The 9,070-nt window shown below is 37.2% G+C and overlaps 1 long non-coding RNA gene across 1 annotated transcript; it reads right to left on the bottom strand.

Annotated features, from left to right (window-relative positions):
* Positions 1–6,287: 6,287 nt before the first annotated feature.
* LOC125468678 lies at positions 6,288–8,869 on the bottom strand. The gene is made up of 3 exons (XR_007251065.1): positions 8,497–8,869; positions 8,212–8,323; positions 6,288–6,898 (listed from the first exon to the last, which is right to left on the bottom strand). It is a non-coding gene; the product is annotated as an uncharacterized LOC125468678 (long non-coding RNA).
* Between the last annotated feature and the right edge of the window lie 201 nt (positions 8,870–9,070).

Below are 9,070 nucleotides of genomic sequence, written 5' to 3'. Positions count from 1 at the left end.
TGGCATGATCATTTTGGACATCCTGGATGTGACATGATGCACCATATCCTCAAATCTTCTCACGGGCATAAGTTACATCCCTATGCTGGATTTCCGTCATGCAAAGCGTGTTCTTTAGGGAAGTTGAATATTCAACCCTCCTATACAAAGATTATTCATGACCCCCCTAATTTTCTTTAGAGGATTCAAGGGGAAATTTTTGGACCTATCCAACCAACATGCGGACCATTTAAATATTTTATGGTGTTGGTTGATGCATCAACAAGATGGTTACATGTTTGCTTGTTGTCCACACGCAACGCCACGTTTGCTAAACTCCTAACTCAAATCATTAAGCTAAGGGCTCACCACCCTGATTATCCGATTAAGTCGATTTGACTGGATAACGCTGGAGAGTTTACGTCATAGACATTTGACGATTATTGCATGTCAGTTGGGATTGATGTGGAACATCCTTTGCCCCATGTTCACACCCAAAACGGCCTGGTAGAAGCTTTCATAAAGTGCCTTTAATTGATAACTCGGACTTTGGTTATGAGAACCAAAATGCCAATATCTGCCTGGGGCTATGTAATATTGCACACAGCTATGTTGGTCTGCCTGAGGCCCACCACTACCCTTCACCATTACAATTGGTCACTAGATACAAGCCTAATGTCTCGCATTTACGGGTGTTTGGGTGCGCCATTTATGTGCCAATAGCGCTGCCACTACTTACCAAAATGGGTTCTCAGAGAAAAATAGGAATCTATGTCAGTTATAATTTGCCATCAATAATTCGATACTTAGAACCCTTGACAAGAGATCTCTTTACCGCACATTTTGCGGATTGTCATTTTGATGAGACAGTTTTCCCGTCATTAGGGGGAGATAAGCATGCTAACATTCCCGTAGAATGCTGCAAATTGTCGTGGTATACTCCTACTATGTCTTATTTAGATCCCCGCACTGCCCAGTCTGAAACTGAGATGCGATGAATTATAGATCTTCAGAGCATTGGTCAAAGCATGCTGGATGCTTTTAATGATCTAGCAAAGGTGACAAGATCAAATATACCCACTGCAAACACACCTGCAAGTATAGATGTACCTCGCGTAGTCAATTGCCCCTCTGGGAAGGCCGAACCGTCCCCGAATGTGGGGATGCCGCACCCTCCACACGGCAAGGTACATTGGTGACTAGCCAATCATCTACTCCGACCTTGAGGCATGGCAGACCCCTTGGTTCAAAGGATTCACAACCCCAGAAGAGGAAAATGGCACCAACTAATGACCCTGGTTTGAATCAGACCATCGCTCACTCATTTGTTCCAACGCATGAGGTTATTCTAGATTACGATGATGCTTCAGACAAAACATGTTGGCCTCCCGAGAATCGCTAGATTTCGGTCCACTACACACTATTGGATGAGGTTTGGAATAGGAATGAGATGATCGTCGACAATGCATTCACGTACTCAATAGCTACTGACATCATGCTTAGCAATGACATTGAACCACATTCCGTCGATGAATGCCGACGTAAAACCGATTGGTCAAACTGGAAACAAGCAATCCAGGTAGAACTCAATTCGCTTACGAAACGGAAAATGTTTGGACCTATCATTCCTACACCACCACGTGTAAAGCCTATTGGCTACATGTGGGTTTTCGTGAGGAAGCGTAATGAGAAGAATGAAATAGTCTGATACAAAGCACGCCTCGTAGCGCAACACTTCTCTTAATGCCCTGGGATTGATTACGAGGAGACGTATTCCCCTGTAGTGGACGTTATAACATTCCACTACCTAATCAGTTTAGTAGTTTCCAAAAAACTGAATATGAAGTTTATGGACGTGGTAACCGCATATCTTTATGGGGATCTAGATACGGAAATCTATATGAAAGTTCCAGAAAGACTTCCATTGACTGGTTCCAATAGTTCTAGACCACGGAACACTCTCACAATTAGGTTGAAGAGGTCACTCTACGGATTGAAACAATCCAGGCAGATGTGGTATAACCGTCTGAGTGAATATTTAACAAGTCAGGGTTATGTGAACAAAGAATATGCCCATGCGTGTTCATAAAGAAGTCATATTCTGGATTTGCAATTGTTGTAGTTTATGTCGATAACATGAACCTCATTGGGACTCTCGCAAAGCTTGAGGAAATTGCTGCACACCTGAAATCGGAATTTGAGATGAAGGATCTTGGGAAAACTCGATACTGTCTCAGCCTGAAAATCGAGCATTGTTCGGATGGAATCCTAGTACATAAATCGAACTACACCCAAAAAGTGTTGTGTCATGTTAATGAAGATAAAGCGAAGCCTTTCAAGTACACCCATGGTTGTTCGAACTCTAGATGCTAAACGAGATCATTTCCGTCCAAAGGAGGATGAGGAAGAGATTTTGGAACTCGAAGTTCCTTACCTAAGTGCAATTGGGGCTTTATTGTACTTAGCTCAGTGCATTAAACCCAACATCTCCTTCGCTGTGAATCTATTGGCTAGATACAGTAATGCGCCCACACGCAGACACTGGAATGGTGTTAAAGACATTTTCCACTACCTCAAAGGTATTACGGATTTGGGTTTGTTCTATACCCGCGAATCTCCAAGTGTTGCCGCCTCCTATAGCTTTCATATTGATTCTCACCTTGTTGGTTACGCAGATGCTAGATATCTGTTTGACCCATATAGAGCACGTTCTCAAACGGGCTATGTCTTTACTGTTGGAGACACCGCTATATCTTGGAGGTCTACCAAGCAAACGCTAGTTGCGACTTCGTCCAACCATGTTGAGATTATCGCCCTACATGAAGCATCGCGTGAGTGTTTTTGGCTGAGAGAAGTTATGGGACATATTCAAAGCACTAATGGTCTTACATCAGTCGTTGACCTTCCTACGACAATCTTTGAAGAAATGGAGCATGTATCGAGCAGCTGAATAAGGGATATATCAAGGGAGACAACAACACCAAGCACATAGCGCCGAAGTTCTTTTACTCACACCAGCAGCAGCATCAGAACATTGAAGTCAAGCAAATCCGTTCCCAAGACAACTTGGCCGATCTCTTTACCAAGTCATTGCCCAAGTCTAAATTTCAGAAGCTCGTCCAAGGAATCGATATGCGTAAATTATCTGAGTTGAATTGCTTATAGTTCTCTTATTTAGAAGTTATGTCTAACTCGAGAAGAGTATCTTAAAGCATACTCACATAATCTTAATGTACTCTTTTTCCCTACAATTAGGAGTATTTTTCCCACTAGGTTTTTGCTACCTAACTAGGTTTTAATGAGGCACCCATCCCGGGATGATCATACTTCGTTGAGTTCACTACCTTCGTCCAGTTTGACGAGCGTTTTAGACATTATGCATATTTTCTTACTTTTCTCCTTAGTCTATGGGTTTTCCCCATTCCTTGGGTTTTACCATAGCAAGGTTTTTGTGAGTTTTTACAAATGCATACTTCAAAGTAAATTTGAGACTCGCAATCACCCATTATGCCGATGACTTCATCAACTATTCTACCTTATCTGCTAAAGATCTGATGTGATGGTTTGTTGAGTATTTACACACTCAAGGGGGAGTGTTGCAGTCATATTTAGAATAGGAATGTGATTGTGTAAATCCTAGGGAATCTGGAAAGTATTATATATTCCTATTAGGATTAGATTACCTATTAAATGTTGTAATCCTAGGGAAAGGTTTTACCTTTTCTACTACTATAAATAAAGGCACAATGGGGTGAATCAAACACACCTCACAATTAAATCAATCTCTCTTCTCCCTCAATCTTGCCGCACCCCTCTCTCTCTCTAAACCCCAAATCGTTCAATCAAATAGGCCTACAACACAAGCGATATTTATCTACACTAAGCGGATGAGTGAGGGACTGAGTTAAGCTTCAGAATGGAGTATTATTTTTTAAAATCAATGAACTTTTGAATACTTCTAGACTTTTGTAAATTTACAAAAAGTCATAATTGAATACTATGAGATTTTTATAGATTTTTTTTAATTCATAAGAAGTCTTTATTCAAGACAGAGCGACTTTTATTGACTCTATAAAATTTTATATTAACTACAATTAATTTAAGTGTCAAGCAAAATTCATCAAATATTTAATAATTTTCATAATTCCAATATGACATACACCCGTAAGTCTCCCAATTCCATCCAATAGTCAAATTTAAACTCTACATAGATTCTTCTTTTAACACGAGTAAGCTTACAATTCTCTACTTGTCTATTTTTGTATCAAAATTCACTCTCCTTTTCTTCATCGTGTCATACTCAATCGTACTTAATCATCTTTTTCAAAATTTTCTAACCCATTGATATACGTTGAAGACTAAATTTGTAGATAAATTTTTGTAAACTAAAAGATAAGGAAATTAATGATTGAATTATTATTTAAGTGTTGATAAATGTACTCATTTTCTATTGGTAACATATTATTTGATTTGCAAATTTTGTCTACAAATTAATTACTCTCCCTAGCATTATTCATATTTGAAAACATGCACCGGCAAAAAAAATATCTTAATTAAGATGACACCAATGATCCACTCAAAATATTCGACATACCAATTACCAACGGATGATAATCCACGCCACACAAGCACATTTTTTTCTTTTTCTTTGATGAAGCACACAATTGGAACACTTAGAACCAACGTTCTTGTATGGGACCTACGAATTGTAGACACTCTGATTTAAAGATACACACGCACTTAGCTATATATGATTACATATAATCATCACCAATAATAACCCAATTCAAAAGTTAAGCAAAAAAGATGCTCTCAATCAAGACTCGAGTAATTGATTTTCTCTTTACTATTGCAACGTTTCACCAATTGTTGGACAAGAAAATCCCATTACGAGATTCTTTCATTAAATATTAAATCTTGGGAAATAAATGGTCTTAATTAACTTAACCTAAATTCAAGTTAGCCAATGTCCTTGCCTATATAAACACCCCTTAATGCTTCCCATTCTCATAGCCAAATATGATCATTTCATATATGTTTCCTAAGAAGAGTGCTATTATATGCATATATGTGTAGTAGCTAGCTAGGGCATTAGGGTTTTTGGGTTTTAGGAGGGGCCCAAATGGAGCTCTCTCCACTTCAACTCTGAAAGGAAGTGATGGTAGATCACGACTGCTAGTTCATGAATACCCTTGCATGCGCATGGTAACAATGGGCATACGCATGCTAAAGGTTTGCATGAGGTGGGAGACGAAGCTACCTTGATCTTTTTGGTATTGGAGTGAAGGGAGCTCCTACTGATCTTCCTAAAAACTTTCTTCTTTCTTATTTCTAAGTTTTTGCATGTTTGTGGTTTTTATTCTCTCTTTTATTCAGCAGTAGACTTGCACTTGCCGAAAGAGCTAGCCTTCCTCTTCTGTTCCCTTCCTCCTCAGACTCATGAAAAATCGTGTTGGTGATCCAACCTAATTTATATATATATATATATATGATGAAATCAACAATGCCCGATTGTGCATTTGCATGACAATGCGCTTAATTATGTATAGAACGATTGGTTAATTTAGATTATCTGTTGTTTTTTATATATTATTGATGTAACTGGCCTGTTTTCTAGTAAACATTATTACTTGGCTGCTTGGTCAATTGGATTATAAAAGGTTGCAATTTCTTGAGGCATTGAAACTCGTATACTCGTGACACTGCAGATGTGGTTCCAGATTTGTTGGAAATCTTCGTGGCCTGCAATTTATCATGCTAAATGGGGACTCCGTCGTGGGAACAGACGCTTCTTTCTTGATTGGCAGCGGGGCCTTCTATTCACCAACGTCAGCAAAAAGTGCCCCCGAACCGTGCTGGAAGGTCACCAATCACACGGCTAGTGAACACGGAGGATAAAGTGAAACCATTTGATCCTTGCCCCATACTTAAAGCTATATGCCTTTTATATATATACTAGTTAGTGATGCCCACACGTTGCTGTGGATTTGTTAAATTGTATGGAATATTGTGTTCAAAAGATGTAAAGATGGTGTCATAAAATATTAACATTGTTTATAGCACAAACGTTTGACAATTTTTGTAGGCAAAAGGTTTAATTTATGTAATCTACATTCAAAAGATTGCAGCATTCTTGTTTGTCCACATGCAGAACATAGTACAGTCATCCATTCTGTTCTAGCAGTTACACATAGTTTCTACTGGGACCAGCATTTGGACACAAAAGGTTACAAAATGTTGATATATATATACACACAAAAATTATTACAATTATCTGGATTCAAATATTACAAAATGCCAGTGTATGTACATGCAAAAAAATACTATACAATTTTGATCAAAAAGAACTATTTACATCCTAAAAAATATTAGAAAGATTGTCCGATGTGCATTAAGAAAGGGTGGAAATTTTTTTAGCTAGAATAGCTAAAGTTTTGATGGAGCATTCTTCACCGTTAATAAAGCAACCTAAACAAAGGGAAAAGAAATTGAAACATTTAGATAGGTGTTAAATTTATGTTTCAATAAATTTACATCGGAAGAGAAAGTGATGATATTGTCACCTATTCTTTTTTGGAGGAGTGGAATCTTGGACCAACCAGTTAGAGATGATTTTCTTTTTTTTTTCTTTTTTCAACAATTTGATGGGAACTTAATCAAAGTCTTTTAGACTTGGCTCCGATATTTCTTCTATGTCACTGTTTTAAATACATGACAAATATTAGAAAAAATGAATGCATGATCGTTTAAAATTTCCATACGGGATAAAAGATAGCAAACAAACCTTTGTTCACTGCTCATAAAAAGAAGCCTCCTCCCTAATTCTCTTTTTTCATTTGTATGATCGCACGGTTATGTCTTGTGTTGATGTCGAAGATGAGGTCATGGTTGAGAACACAGTAATTTCCCTTAACCTTGTCTAAGGAGTGTAAGAATTATTGTGAGTATCAATAACTTTGTCAATTGCATCGCTTGATTCGAGTGATCTGGCAACCCTAATATGGCTAGAATAATAGAGTCTTAACTTTGATTGACCACTTGCGTAATCCCTATTTGGTAAGACTTATTATGGTGGGATATAAATATATATAATTGTGATAATGGTATTTCTCATTTAATAATAGGCTTAATTGAGAGATATACTAGCAACTATATAAGGATTGTCCCTGTTCTCACAATAATTGTTCTATTATGAGCTAAAACCTATTCATAGTAAGAACATATAGTTTGGAGAGAGTAAAAGACATTCTTATGCATATGCCAATTTTGTTGTCATTCGGCAGAGTCATGTCTTCCTTAATCTACAGATATGTTCAATATAATTAGTTTATCTCTATTTTATATTGATTCGATTCACTATATTCATGATCCTAATGTCTTGTTGTTGTGATTTCAGAATATGTCGTACATGGAGTTGTTGGTTCCATACTTGTATCTTCAAAGACATTGTAAATGAGAACATCAATTGAATTAAAGTTGTTTCTTTTATTCCCAAAATGCAGGTGAAAAAATTTCTTCTGCCCTATCAACACTACTACAAAAGTACCCAGTAGTGTCGTTTAAAAAACAACAAGAAAAGCCCATTTCTGTCGGATATTAGAACAAATCCGATAGAAATTCATGCATTGGCCGATAAAAGAACCCACAGAATTGCTAGCGTCATGAAAAGGCTTTTTCTGTCGGTTAGTTCCCTTAATCATCCAAGAAAAAAAGAAAGCGTTTTAAAATTAAAAAAAGGGCAGTAGTGTCAGATAAAAGTACATTAGCGTTGGATAGAAGTGACATTGAAACTCTCGTCGGATACAGGTGACATTAAATACTGAGAAAGAATGTCGGATATAGCAGCTTTGTGTCGCCCCTAACCAACACAACTAACCATTAATATATATATATATATATATATATATATATGTTTTTGGATAAATAAAATAAACAACTATACTGTCGCCCATAACCGACACCACTAACCATTAAAAATAAAAATAATAATAATAATGTATAACCATTAATAAAAGATAAGAAACTTCTTGACCCAAAAAAAAAAAAGATAAGAAACTTCAAATTTCTCCCGTGTACTACATGTATCATCTAAACATTCAACATCTTAATAGTCACTCAAACAGAACCAAATTATTCCTCTTCAACACAAATGAAAACTCATACCTTTTTTTTTAATCAAACATTCAGACTTCAAAACTAAAAAATGCAATAGAATTAGTGGGGGAGTCAAACCTGTTGTCGCCTCTCTCGGACTGAACTTTACGAAGTAGCGTGGTGGCCTAATCGGCGAACATGGGGCCGACAATGACGTGAATCTCACTGAACTTCAAATTTCTCCCGTATTCTACAGATATCATCCAAACATTCAACATCTTACTAGTCACTCAAACAGTCAACCAAATTATTCCTCTTCAGCACAAATGAAAATTCATACCTTTTTTTTTTTTTTATCAAACATTCATACTTCAAAACTAAAAAGTGCAACAAAATAAAAGGGGGAGTCAAATCTATCGTCACCTCTCTTAGATTGAACTTTACGAAGTAGCATGGTGGCCTTGCCGGCGAACATGGGGCCGACGATGACGTGAATCTCACGAGTGAGCACTCGTGAGATTCCGCCTTCATTTGTACACATTGGATGATCTAAGCTGAAAAAATGGATCTTTTGGGGAGAAAAATATTGGATTTCAGGAGGAGAAGATTGGGTTTTTGGAAAACGGTTGGAAGGCTGAAGGAGAAGGACTTAGAGAAGGAGGATGAAGAAGTTAAAGATAAAAATGCGAAAGGTGTGGTGAATGATGCTGGAAGGAGAAGAACATGAGAAGAAAATGATAAGAAATGGGGAGAAGGAGAAAGAAAGAAGAACTGAAGAAAAATAAGCAGGGGAAGAAGGAAATAGGGAGGGATAAGGGGCTCACGAAGGAAATAGGGGAAGAGAAATGTTTTATTAGGGTGAAAACCTAGCATCGATTAAAACTACTGAAAATGTGACTTTACCCCTTCAAACTCAATTTTTTTTACATAAAACCCACAATAATATATTCTTCTAACAAAAACCCAATGACTAGGCTCCACCTAAGCAAATTACCTA

Source organism: the organism of the source record quoted next, unplaced genomic scaffold (genome assembly GCF_019419815.1).
Source record: "Pyrus x bretschneideri cultivar Hongxiangsu unplaced genomic scaffold, Pyrus_bretschneideri_v1 Contig4, whole genome shotgun sequence".
Lineage (NCBI taxonomy): Eukaryota > Viridiplantae > Streptophyta > Magnoliopsida > Rosales > Rosaceae > Pyrus > Pyrus x bretschneideri.
Note: the sequence above shows the minus strand (reverse complement) of the source record. Positions and strands in the feature narration are given on the sequence as shown.